The sequence below is a fragment of the Artibeus jamaicensis genome, unplaced genomic scaffold (genome assembly GCF_021234435.1).
Source record: "Artibeus jamaicensis isolate MK-2021 breed Jamaican fruit bat unplaced genomic scaffold, CSHL_Jam_final contig_548, whole genome shotgun sequence".
Classification (NCBI taxonomy): domain Eukaryota; kingdom Metazoa; phylum Chordata; class Mammalia; order Chiroptera; family Phyllostomidae; genus Artibeus; species Artibeus jamaicensis.
Genome location: NW_026521883.1, coordinates 20,971,943 through 20,985,614, shown reverse-complemented (window position 1 = coordinate 20,985,614; position 13,672 = coordinate 20,971,943). Strand labels below are relative to the sequence as shown.

Sequence of the window (13,672 nt, the reverse complement as noted above, 5' to 3'; positions counted from 1 at the left end):
TCCTATGAGTATAGTAGATTCATAAATCCTAGATTTGGGATCAACTTCAAAATGTCTTTAGCTTCAGTCAGGTGATTCAACAATATCTCTACACATAAGTGGCCCGGAGAAGTTCACAGTTTACCTATCCATATGACATCTTCGGAACCACATTCTAAACTTTTGGGTGAATAAGTTTTCCTACTTGTGCATAACGCTACTTACTGCTTGATACAATTATGTGGTAAGCACAGGTTATGCCTTATTTTACCATTTTCCTGATTCCCTGTAAGGGAACTGGCTACTGTTTGTAAGCACTATTGACTGTCACTGCATTTAAGATGCTAGTCAAAAGGTTTTGCTCTTAAAATAGATATGTACATGTTTACTTTCCTGGTGTATTATTTGATTAAAATATTTTTTATCAGAAACAATAACCCCTTTAAAACACTTTTATGGAACATGGCTATGGCCAAAAAGTTAAATCCTAGTAAAGTGTCCTGAAGTCTCTTCCTGACAGGTAGATTTCTAAAGTGACAAATGGAACTCAAGATACCATTCAAAATTAAAATTGTAATATTGAGTGTGTACCTTCTACATTCTCACAGGCTTTTTTGCTGTAGGTGGTGCAACTCCCCTTCCAATCAGCATTTTTGTGGGGGTTAGAAGATTTGAGCTGGACTCTGACCATCTCCTACCCACAGACCAAGAGTTTTTTTACCTAGAAGTTTGCAGATGATCAGCTATGGACTCTAATGTGTTTCTAAAATTGTGTGAGCAACAATTCTGTAATCTTCCAAGGAGACCATCTGTAAATGGATCATTATCTAGCCCAGTCCTCACAGACTATAGCTTTTTGGAGTTTGTTTACTATTATCCATATTCCACTTTTTAAATCAGTCTTCTTAATTACTTTCACTTAGGCATTGGTCAGGAGTAGATGACTTCACAAGGAACAGCAAACTAGAGACATTATCTTTGATGTCACAGACTTTTCTGAACAAGATGCTGCTCTGGAGGTAGCTGTTGTTTTCTAAGAGACTTTTGTGGTGTATATGAGACTTTCACCATCAGGATATGTGGCTTGTGGACGGGAGTTCAGGTAGGAATGAAAACAGGCAAGGAGGCACTGAGGGAGAAACATTGAGGTTTTACTGTTTTGTGGCCCATTGTTACTAGAATATTATAAAATTCTTGTTCACATGCTGGTGTGTGCCTTACAAAGCAAAACAGCTGAGGTATACCAGGATGTGTATTCCATTTCTTTAATATCTGTTCCCCTGTCACCACTGGGATGACGTAATGTTGAATACATGCCTTGCAGTATTCAAGGCATGAGCTATGAGAAGAAAACAGCTGTCATTGTTGAGGGATTAGCCCACCTTTGGCTCAGGGTCTCTGGCTGGGTCTGACTCTCAAACCTTGGTGCTCTCTCCTTGGCTTCAGTACTCGGTCTCATGTAACCCATTGGCTCCTGCCTTAACCCAGAATACATCACATGGATTTGTGCAGTTAGCTGGAGCTTGCCCATTATAATGAACTGAATAAAAAAGTGGAAAAGCTTTAGCCCATGTAGCTTCCCTTGTTCACCCCTGTGTTCTCGTTCAGTAGGGAGGAATTCATGTATTCCAACCTCTTTGTGCTGGCTCTCAGCTGTCCAAAGCCCACTTATTAAACTTTGGTTCCCACAACATTCCCATCTTCCTAATCTTCACTTTCCAAAACCTATCAGAATTTACCTACCCTATGTTTAATTCTCATTAGTAGAAGGCTGACTGATTTGGGAGAATACTTTAATGCTAGGATAGAAGATTTTCTCAGAGATGCCAGCATATTCATATGAATGTTTTTGTTTGTTTTTTTAAGGTACATCAGTGTATAAAAGAAACATCAATCGGCTGCCTCTTGCATGCCCCCAGCTGGGGACCTGGCCTATAACTCAGGCATATGCCCTGACTGGGAATCAAACTGGTGACCTTTGGTTCAGTTTGCAGGTTAGTGCTCAACTCACTGAGCCACGCCAGCCAGGGGAAAGGTATAGATCTTTTAATGGTGGCATTCAGATACATGATAAGTTAGAGAAAGAGATTTGGAGACATAGGAATTAAAAATGACTTTATCTGATTGCCCCACTGATCTTGCTACTAAATAGGTGAAAAAAATGATAGAAAACAAATTCTTGAAATACAGGAAGATTATTTCAAGGGCCACATGTGTCAGTGAGTCAGAGAGAGACATTGGCAGTTCCACAGTTTGTGTAGAGGAAGCGTGCTGGAGTCCAGTCAGGTTGGAGGGGTAGGCTAGAAGCTGCTTTTACATAGCACTTTACAAAATCATTGATAACAATGTTAACTGGCCCCATTAAAGACTGGAGGGTGCTGATGGAGTGTATTGAAGGGTGTTAAAGCACCCTTCTCAAATTTCTCTCCTGGATGCCAGCCAACTTTGCAGTCACGCAACATTTACTGAGCACCTAATATATGCCAGGCCTTAGTTAAATCCTTTATATCATAAATGTGGGATTTCTTTCACATACAAGGTCTTATGAAAGTCTTGTATTTATCTATACTGAAATGTAAATTGAAATAATGAAAATCATCCGTATGTATAATCTGCTAATGACATGCACATTTATCCTAAAAAGAAGAAAATTATGTATCACCTGATCACTTGATTTTTTTTCCATACAATCCAATCATGAAGTGGTGGAAAAAATCTATATTTGTGCATTTTTATCCCAAATCATCACACTCCTAGACACAGACATATAAAAAGGTTCATCCATTCATTCCATTTTTTTTTTCCGTGAACATACTAAACAAAGAGAGTCACAGAGATACTCACTCTTTTACATCTGAAATATACCCATTTTTCTGTAGAGGTGCAACATAATCGTGGAGGTACTTACCCACTTCACAGACTGATATGACCCACTGGGAGGACACACATTCATACTCTTTCTACATATCTGTACGTGTAATATACTCACCTCTGGAATAAAACTGTAATAGAATAGCTGGCTATGAAAGAAATACCAATCAGAACACCACCCCACCTTCACACATCTCTACCACAAAAAGGGCCATTGACAATGGTCTGGGTGCTGTACCTCTGCACTTGGCAGGTTATAAAATGACATGCTGATGGGAAAATATTCCTGAGATGAGATTATAAACTCTCCAGTAACTGCATAAATAATCTCATAATCTAGTTAAAATTTCAAAAATCTTCCACAAGATTTCTCACAAATAGTTATTTTAAAAATAAATTTAGATAGAAGAAAGTGTTTTCTCATGACTGGATGAAATAACATTTCACCTTCCTTCAGGTGGAGTCCATGACCACCATCATCAGAGTCACCACGGACAGCTTAAAACACAAATTAGTGGCTCCCTCTTCTCACTACTGGATGTAAACTTGAAGTTGGTTCTTCCACATAATTGAGGAAAGACACACTAGTCTGTCTGCTGGCTAACCCAGTGTTCTCGTTCTCTTCCTTCAGCCTAACAACAAACTGGCTCCACAAGGAGGTTGTAAGGTTTCATGCAGAAACTAGGGTTGATAAGGAAAACCTCCCAGGTGACTTGTTGGGAACTACCCTGCCTGGTTTCAAAAGCTGTAACCCCCATGGCTAAGGCTGAGTGAGTAACCTTCAGACCATAAGCCACTAAAGAGACAAAGCTTATCTCTCTGTCAGGGGCGCCATCTCTGCCACTTTTACTTCACCCTGCTTGGCCCCCAATACTTGATCAGTTAGCCAATGATGATGAGTAAGATTTCTCAAGGCAGGGATGACCTAAGACAGGCACGGTCACGGGAAGCCCCCAGGGAAGGACTTGGGGGCTACAGAAAAGGGCTGATGGACCCTTATGTCATCATTCAGGCTTTGACATAGCCTGAATCCTCAGTGTCTTCCAGAAGTCTCCTAATCTCTTGGCTTCCTTACCTCCCAGGCCTGACTTAAGCCTAAAATAATGCCGATGGTGGGTGCAGCCCTGTGTTTGAGAAGGGCAGGTTCCCTAGGGCAATCAGGCATAAGAAAGAATGTGTAAAATCCTGTGAAACCTGCCGTATTTAGAATGCTCTCAATTAAATGATAAGGGTCCAAGCAGGAAGTGAGTTTGTTCTCCAAAGTTTTATGGTCATTTAGCTATATGACGCTGACTCAAAGTAGGCCCTCAGAGTCCTTTGTATCTTATCTATTGTTTGATCCTTATTGCCTGATAATGATTAATGAGCTTTATGAATACACCCTGTATTTCTATGCAAATTGAATCCAGTAAAAGCCTCTCAAGGTAAGGGTCAGGTCGCTCTCCTCTTGAAAGGGTGGCCGAGGCTTGCTGTCTCCTTGAGCGAGAAGTCCCACTGTCCCTTTTCCTCCACAGGACTTGGTAGTCTGTGTGAATTTATTTTGTCTCATCCATAATGCTGTGGACACTGCAGGCTGGTGTCCACATCAGCAACTAGTGTCAAAAAGCTTGTTTTTAAATCGATAAGGTTGTAATCCCAATAGAAAAGCTCAAAGATTTTTAAATCTTCAGGGTGATCCCTGCTGTCTCTCTACTTCTCCATAAATATGTAAGGTGGCAGGGATTCAGGATTCTTTTCTTGGAACACTTCCCAAGGTGCATCCAGACCCAGGCACAAGTGTCCATGGGTGGGTCGACAGCTTGGGGATTCACGCATTTGGCTAGCCCCAAGTCTGTGAAGTTTTCTTTTGAGCCTGCACTGTTTTGTTGTGTTTATTCAAGCCACGTATTGCATGATAATATCTAAATCTGAAAATCACTTGGCATATATTATTTAATACATTTATCTATGATTTGGAAGAATAAACACCCCCATCAAAAATTGCACTCCTACTCCCATAGGTGACATTATATTACTTTAGATAGTTAGGAGTCATATAAATGGGAAAAATTGCAGAAAGACATTTTGGAATTTTGACTTAAAGTATCTTTTCTAAATTAGATGCTTGCTTAAAATGTCATTATAGTTTAATCATTTCTTTTGTGTGTGTAAATATGTAAAAACGGCTTAAACATATGTTGATTCCATGATCTCAATTTAATACTCTCATAGCTCAACAGTTCTTATAGCTATTGAATTTTCTTTTTTTGCCAGTTAATGGTAGTGTGAAGAAATTGTGGAGAAAAAAATTTTTTAAGATTTTACTTGTAGAGAGGGGTAAGCAAGGGTAAAAGAGAGGGAGAGAAACATCAGTCAACTTCTCACACACACCCTGACTGGGGACCAACCCCCAACCCAGGCATGTGCCCTGACTGAGAATCGAACCAGAGAACTTTTGCTTTACAGGATGATGCCCAACCAACTGGGCCACACCTGTCAGGGCATCAGGGACAATTCTTAGAAAGTTAAAGTAATGCTTTAATGACGTCAAGTCAAGTAGGTGAAAATTTTGTGATAGGGTCAATAACCTGAAAAGTTTCTCATTAATATAAAAGTATGCATCACCATTTGTAGTATTATAATACTGTATTTGAGTAGCATCTGTGAGGATAATCTAATAGAAGGAGGGAAAATCTGGAACACAAAGTAACCTGATTGGGGAACCACTGAATCACATAATAACCAGATTAAAACTCTTGGTTTAGATACAAAAATAAAGGCAGAATGAAGAGAAGACCTACATCTGTAAAATCATAGAGATGAAAAAGATGAGCATAATTATTCACTAAGTTTTGAAATCATAGAATGAAGGTGCATTTCTAAAAATTTATTGAGATAAGTTTAGGCCAATTACATGGAAATATAAGTTCATATTAAAAAATAGAATCGACCTAAGTGGTGTTGTAGTAGATTTTTTTCCAACTTTAAAAATCCAGTGGCTAATAGAGTCTCAGTGAGTTGCAAAGAGTGGCGAATGCCTGTCATTTGAAATTGATATCCAGAATGAGAGCCAAGACTTGCCATCCCTCGTCTGGTGATATATCCCTTAGAGATAACATATCTGATGGGCCATACAACTGGCCCAGCCTGGTAATCATAATTTTAATAAATAAAAACCAGATGAATGTAAAAAGAATATGTGATTAGTAAAAGAACCACAAAATACTTGTGTTTGGGCTTTAAAAATATTGGTATGAACATGTGTACATAATGTAAATTTTGTCATACACCCGAAGGCTAATTTTCTTCATAAAATATTAGTGTGTGACTCGCTTCTTGCATTACTCTAGGATAAATATGTTTTACTGACCTACAGGCCTATACAGGCCTAATCTGTGCTCCATTCCCTCCCCCTGCCTCTGAGATCCTCTCCTATCTTGATCGCACTCACTCACTTTCTGCGGATCATAGAGCCCTTGCTGTTCCTCCAGCACTCTCATCCCTTCCTGCCCTGCTGCCTTCACCTGTGCTGTTCCCATTGCCTGGATGCTCTTCTCCCACATGTATCTGCAGCTTAGTCCCTCCCTTTACCAAAGCTTTGTGGAAATGTCTCTGTCAGAGAGCTCACCCCTGACTATCCCAGGAAAAATATCACTGTCTTTTCTGGTCCTTTGTCCTATTTTATTTTTCTTCTTAGCACTCAACAACACCTAACATTATATGTATGTATTTGCTTATTATATGTCTCCCCCACTAGAATGTAAGTCAGTTCTGTGTTAAGGAGGGACTTTATATTCCAAGTCTAAAATAATGCCTGGCATAGCACACACATTCAGTAAATACTTGTTGAATGGGTGGAGGATAAGCCAGGTTCAGTTAAGTGTTGGACTACTGATTACATTGGATGGCACAGGAATGAACGCTATAATCAAATACAGGCCGCCCCTTCCACACAGCTAGTGACCATTAGATTGTAGGTACCATAGATACTGCTGCCTGGTCTATTACAGCACAACTTTGAAAAAGAGCTAGGGTTTATGGTGCGATTCAGTAAGTTAATTTCATCCAGGTAACCCTGCTCCTTAAAAACTCTTATCCCACTAAATTTGAAAAATCCAAAGCCGGTCCCCAGATTTCTTTGAATTCCCTAGGAATGGTTTTGTTTTTTTTTCTGCTTTCACCATCTTGGTTCAATTTGGGAATCATCTTGTCTTGTTGTGCCTGGTTTCTCTTCTGCACCTGTTGACCCACATGTGGAACTAATTCATCTTAAAAAAAAAAAACAAAACCAAAACCCTCAAGCAAATGATTTGGGTTTTAGCAAACCTGACTGATGTGCTAGGAGAGTGGAGGAATTTCACTTACTGGGGAGGAAGGATTGTGACAATTACCTCAGAGCAACAAAAATCACTTTAGGTAAATGTTGAAGAGGACTATTTACTAAAACCTTTCTGGCACCCCACCATAGGAGATCCTTTTCACTGGTTAATTTATTGTTATGGCTTCTTCCCTTTATCACTTCACATTCCTTGCGTCCTGTCTCTGAGACTGCGTTTAAAGAACTCCTAATCCTCCATTTTTGTTTGGTTCCCACTCCAAACTCAGCTCTGGGGTTATCTTTGCATATTCAAATTCATCAAGATGCTCAGCCGAAAAAAAAAAATCCCCACCAACTTTCTTCTCTAAGACGCACCCTCAAAAGATAGATGGATGCATTTTTCGCCTTCTCTAAGACGCACCCTCAAAAGATAGATGGATGCATTTTTCGCCTTAGTTATGAAAAATTTGCTAGGGCATTCTAGTTTGTAGTTCCAGGCAGTACGATATATTTCATATTACTATCAGTCTTTAATCTTTTGGGAAACAGTGTATAGCTTAGGTGTAAAAAGAACTATATTTTTGCAAGTATTTCATTGTGATGTAAAGGAAATTAACATTTATTGAAAGATTACTATACATTAAGCACTGTTGGACTAGGTGCTTTCATTTTACAACTTTATTGAACCCCTGTCAGGCACACACTTTCACTTAAGGCATTTACTAGAGCTCACCTCCCAGCTTGCCCATCCAGGAGACACCTAGACTGCCCCTGGTGATTTGGAGACCATGGACAGCAACCTCCCGTGCAAGCAACTTCCTGTTTACAGGTAATTAGAGCACCCAATCATCTTTCTTTACGGGAGTGCCGAGACCACCTCGAGAGCAAAGTTCAGACCTCTCGATTTGTTGTTAAGTTTGGGCCTTTAACTGGCATTAAGCGTATATATATATATATATATATATATATATATATATATATATATATATATATATATATATATATATATATTAACACCACATGTCCGTTCTTATTTAACCAGAGGCTTGGCTTCAGAAAATGATAAACTTTTCGCCAGAATTTGAGAGGATTCAAATTGTTTCCCACTCCTCGGAGCTGAGGAAGAAGGTACGTAGCTAACAGACGCAAAACCAGCCTGTCTTCCTTCGCGAAAAGGCCAAGGATACCAGAAACACCAGGGTGACCAAGCTACGCGGGAGGAAAGCTGGGTTCAGCGGCTTAAGGAAGGGACCAACTTAGAGGTCGCCCCATATTAGCGCAGCCCAGGCCTGCCCGCGCCGCCCACTCAAAATATCCTCCTTAGCCTCCCTAGTGCTCAGCGCGGCCCCTGTCGGAAAGGGCAGGGCAGAGACAAACAAGCAGTCAGCGCGCGCGCAGCCCCTCCTCCCGTGACGTCAGGTCCGCGACGCGGCGCAACGTAACGCAATGCAAATTGGGAAAGGGGGATGGACTGGGCTGGCTTCCGTCGGGAGAGCAAAGGCTGTTTCTTCCCGAGGTTGGTTGGAGATGGGCCTTTGGCGGGGAAGCAGGCATTAGTGAAGCCCACCGGGGGCCAAGGTGAGTGCGGGTCCGGGTCTTGGCCTTTGTTTTTCGGAAAGACGTCGCAGTGAACCCCCTTTTCTCCCATCAGCTGCTGGTCACCCGGGAGAGTAGCCTTGACCACGGAGGGGGGCAAGTCTCCAGGTGAGACCACCCCGAACATAGAATCTGCCATTGGAGGAAGAGCCCAACCTCTAGTCTTTCCCGCTGCCTACCTAGGGTTACCCAGCGAGTTTCGTATAGATTCTGTTTTTTCTGTCTCAAGGTGGCCTTGACCATTCCTTCTCCTTCTTGTACACTCAGACCCGAATTTGACCTACTACTGCTTGTTTCCATTTCCTCAGTTTTGTGTGTGTGTGTGTGTGTGTGTGCGCGCGTGCGTGAACGAGATACAGTCCCAGGCCTTACTACAAACCTTCAGAGTGTTTCCCAACCCCTCCCTTGTCCCAAATTTGCTTTTAGTGAAGTCCAGGTATGAGTTTACAGGACCTATAAGCTCATCAGAATTAAAACTGTGACTTTTCCCAAATTAAAGCCTTCCTTTCCTAAAATTTGGCCTCTCTTACCGAGTTGTGGGACAAGTGAATTTCACCTCCACTCCACCTTGGCAATTATCAGAACTCTGAATCTCAATGATGTTCATTAATGCATAAAACTGCAAACTACACTTCTGGGTTTATTTCGCGCTGCCAGTTCAGTTTGTGACCTTGAAGCAAGTCAATTAATCACTAACAAGATTTACTTGGAGGCAGAGGTGTTGCAGAGCCAGAGGAATTTAATATTTGTTATGAGTTGTGAGTTTCAGATGAAAGGAATGCCGCACTACAGGATGCTACTCTTTCTGAATCTGCAGGCAGTTTCAGATTCAGAAAATCTGCAGTTTTTATGTTTTCTGCTTCAGCTGTTAAAAATGTCAAGTTGTATTTGTTAAGGATGTGTTCCTGTTCTAGTCTTCTTGCTCTCTGGCTTTGCTATGTAAGCAGATTTTGCATTTTGCCAGATTCGGTTTTAGACTCATTGTTGAATGCCTTCCCTGGTGGATTTAGATAGTTTTCTTATGACTACACAGTAGTGGACCAGTTTTTGTGAAAGGTGATGTAGGTTGTGCTGTATCTTTATTGATGTGACTAGCTCGAAGTGTGTATTTCTTTCCTTATGACACATTACGTGCATCTTTAAAATTAGTTAGTAAGGACCATATAGAAGTAAACAACAACCTGGCATTAATGACATAAATATGCAGTGATTGCACTTAGGTATGTATTCTATTCTTCCAGAAAACAGTGCCTGAGGAAAACTGACAGAAAAATATTTTTTTAAAGATTTTTTAATTTATTTATCTTTAGAGGGGAAGAGAAGGAGAGAGGGAGAGAAACATCGATGTATGGTTGCCTTTCATGCGTCTCCTGCTGGGAACTGGCCTGCAGGGAACCGGCCTGCAACCCAGGCATGTGCCCTGACTGGGAATCGAACGGCGATTGTCTGGTTCGCAGGCCCACGCTCAGTCCACTGAGCTACACCAGCCAGGGCAGAAAAATATTTTAAAGCTCTTTTTCTAACCTTAATTTTTTATATATTTATTTGAACTTTATTAATGATCATGGTATTTGTTTATTAAGGTGAACATAACAGGAAAGAACCAAAGATACTTTTGTAAAATAACACAATTGGAAGATAAATCCAGCACAAAAGATTTTTTCCATAAGATTTCTAGCATTATATTTTATTATGAACTTGTATACATGAAAATATACTTTCGTGGAGATGAAAAGAAAAAAGTGTCCATTATATGAGCCACTGATACTAGAAATAATTTTTAAAATCTTGGTTATCCTTCTAATTACCTATTGCTGTATAACAAAGCATTTCAATACAGAATGGCTTAGAACTGCAATTTATTTAGTTGTCTTTCTCTCGGCTGACTGGACTCAGCTGGTTGGTTCTCATTTGGGGTTTCATGCACATGTAGTCAGATAAGCAACTAGGATTAGAGTCATCTGAAAGCTCAACTAGGCTGGACATCCACAGTGGCTCATTTGCTTGGATAGCAGTTGATGTTGGCTGTGAGTTCCCTGGACATGTCAGCCGGACTGCCTGCATGTAGACTCTGTGCGGCTGGGACTTCTCTCACTATGGAAGCTGAGTTCCAAGAGCAAGTGTCTCAAGAGACAGGAAGTGAAAGCTGTCTCTTAAGCCTGGATCCAGAAATTGGTTACAGCATTACTTCCAACATTCTCTGTTGGTCATCTTCGTATTATTTCATAGCTTCTAGTAACATGGTTACATCTGTTCTTTATGTCTATGGTACTCTATTTACTCCACATTAGAATTTACCTGAGGAGCTTTACAAAAATATGTCTCTGCAAGTCCTGTGCTCAGAAATTGTGATTTAAGCTCTATTTATCTATTTTGCAATCTGTTAAATTAAGGATATTAAAGAGGGAGTGGATATAGGAAATAGTTTAAGGTTATAAATGTAGCTAGACATCTGTTCTAGAAAACAGTTACCCTTCTGTTTTTTCTAGCAATGGTCCTTTAATAAAACCAACAGATTTTGTCACGGTTTGTTAGTCCCTATATTATGGTATCTAGTTTTGCGTTATCAATGTGTACTTATCATTCATCTTAAGAGGTAGAAACTTTTTAAGGAGGTATATTCTTTGCATCTCCTGTAGCTCCCATCACTGTACCTTGAGTAGGTGTAGGTATCCCATTGAAGCCAGTTTATATAGTCACTCTTCAGAACAAGTGCTAGTTCTTTTACTTTTTTTTCCATTTAAGCATTGTAAGTGCTTCATAAATGTTCTTTGAAATTCTTGCTTTATTTGGTTTTAATGATATTGCACTTCTGTGGTTTTCCTTCTAGTTTCTTTCCTTCTTCCGGAGCCCTCTTCTCCTCCCAGTTTCTGAGCCCTTTAAGTATCTTAGCTGCAAAGAAACAAAATCTCATTCCTTGGTGATTCTAGTTCTAGATTTCAGTTACTAGTATAAATGATGTCTGTGTTTTAAAAACTTATCAAAAGTTTAGTAAAATATATGAAAGTGAAGAAAATAGGCTTCTTTTAAATCATTTTGTAGATAACATTATCACATCAGTGTCATATTGTAGATAACATTCATATTGTAGATAATATCACATCAGTGTCAAGACTTTATTGTCTCCCAAAACAATAGGGATTATCAAAATTAACATTGATCCCTGGTATCTTTCAGTGGGTTGAGTGCTGACTGTGAAGGAAAGGGTCGCAGGTTGGGTTTTCAGTAGTCAGGGCACGTGCCTGGATTGTGGGCCAGGTCCCCAGTGGGGAGTGCATGAGAGGCAACCACACACTGATGTTTCTCTCCCTCTCTTTGTCCCTCCCTTCCCCCTCTCTAAAAATAAATAAATGAAATCTTTTTCAAAAATTACACATTGATGTCTTAATAGTTGATTTTATATCTGTCTTGTCTCTGTGTAGAGTTTATCTGGAATTTTTTTCTTTGTTATTCTTATTTATTTATTTTTTTTCTTTTTTTAAATTTTTTAATTGATTATGCTGTTACAGTTGTTCTATTCCCCCCTTTCATCCCCCTCCACCCTGCCCCCCATCCCCACCCTTACCCCCCCTTTAGTTTATGACCATGTGTCTCAAGTCCTTTACATTCTATATTTCCCATGCTATTCTTGCCCCCCTTCTATTTTCTATCTACTGTCTATGCTACTTATTTTTTGTACCTTCTCCCCCTTCTCCTCCTCCCACTCCCCTGTTGCTAACCCTCCTTGAGATCTTCATTTCTATGTTTCCACTCCTGATCTAGCTGTCCTTTTAGTTTGCTTTCGTTTTAGGTGTGGTTGTTAATAACTGTGAGTTTGTTGCCCTTTCACTGTTCATGTTTCTTTAACTTCTTTTTCTTAGATAAGTCCCTTTAACATTTCATATAATAAGGGCTTGGTGATGATGAACTCCTTGAATTTGATCTTATCTGAGAAGCACCTTGTCTGCCCTTCCATTCTAAATGAAAGTTTTGCTGGATAGAGCAATCTTGGTTGTAGGTCTTTGGATTTCATGACTTGGAATACCTCTTTCCAGCCCCTTCTTGCCTGTAAGGTCTCTTTTGAGAAATCCGCTGACAGTCTGATGGGGACTCCTTTGTAGGTGACGTCCCCTTGGCTCTTGCTGCCTCTAGGATTCTCTCCTTCACTTTAATTTTGGCTAATGTAATTATGATGTGCTTTGGTGTGTTCCTTCTTGGGTCCAACTTCTTAGGGACTCTCTGAGCTTCCTGGATTTCCTGGAAGTCTATTTTCTTTGCCAGATTGGGGAAATTCTCCTTTATTATTTGTTCAAATAAGTTTTCCACTAGTGGCTGTGCCTTTTCCCCTTCTGGTACCCCTATAATTCGGATGTTGGAGCGTTTAAAGATGTCCTGGAGGTTCCTAAGACTCTCCTCATTTCTTTGAATTCTTGCTTCTTGACTCTTTTCTGTTTGGCCATTATTTGCTTTCTTCTGGTCCACTCCATTGATTTGAGTCCCAGTTTCCTTTTCATTGCTATTGGTGTCCTGTGCAATTCCATTCATTTCAATTAGTTTTGCCTTCATATATTTGTCTAATTTGTGGCTATAATCAACCAGTTCTGTGAGGATCCTGATGACCAGTGTTTTAAACTGTGCATCTGAGAGTTTTGCTATTTCTTTATCGCTTAGATCTATGGGCTCTGGGGCTTTGAGATCTTCTTGCAACATTTTTGGTCTGTTCGTGCCCTTTAAGTGTGAGAAGCGGCGCCTTGGACTCCCAGGTCGCTGGGTTGTGACGCTGTATGTGGGGGCGTGGTCAGAGCGGGGAAATGGCGACCCCTCTGCTGTTTCTCACAGCTGGGTGAGGAGCAGCGCCTTAGGTGGTTCACCTGGGCCAGGCCACTCAGAGTCACTGGGTTATGACTCTGTATGTGGAGGTGGGGTCAGAGCAGGGAAATGGCGGCGCCC

General features: G+C 40.5%; 2 protein-coding genes across 4 annotated transcripts in view; both read left to right on the top strand.

Annotated features, from left to right (window-relative positions):
- The window catches only part of LOC128628133 (translation initiation factor IF-2-like), a 31,735-nt gene extending 26,798 nt beyond the window's left edge, over window positions 1-4,937 (top strand). The window contains exons 4-6 of the transcript XR_008392460.1: window positions 903-1,081; window positions 1,846-1,973; window positions 3,308-4,937. The gene's annotated coding sequence lies outside the window, so the exon portion shown is untranslated. The remainder of the gene's footprint in view (window positions 1-902; window positions 1,082-1,845; window positions 1,974-3,307) is intronic.
- Window positions 4,938-8,596: 3,659 nt separating this feature from the next.
- Window positions 8,597-13,672, top strand: part of USP8 (ubiquitin specific peptidase 8) — a 53,580-nt gene continuing 48,504 nt past the window's right edge. For all 3 annotated transcript variants that reach the window (XM_037156438.2, XM_053670059.1, XM_053670058.1), the window contains exon 1: window positions 8,597-8,725. The gene's annotated coding sequence lies outside the window, so the exon portion shown is untranslated. The remainder of the gene's footprint in view (window positions 8,726-13,672) is intronic.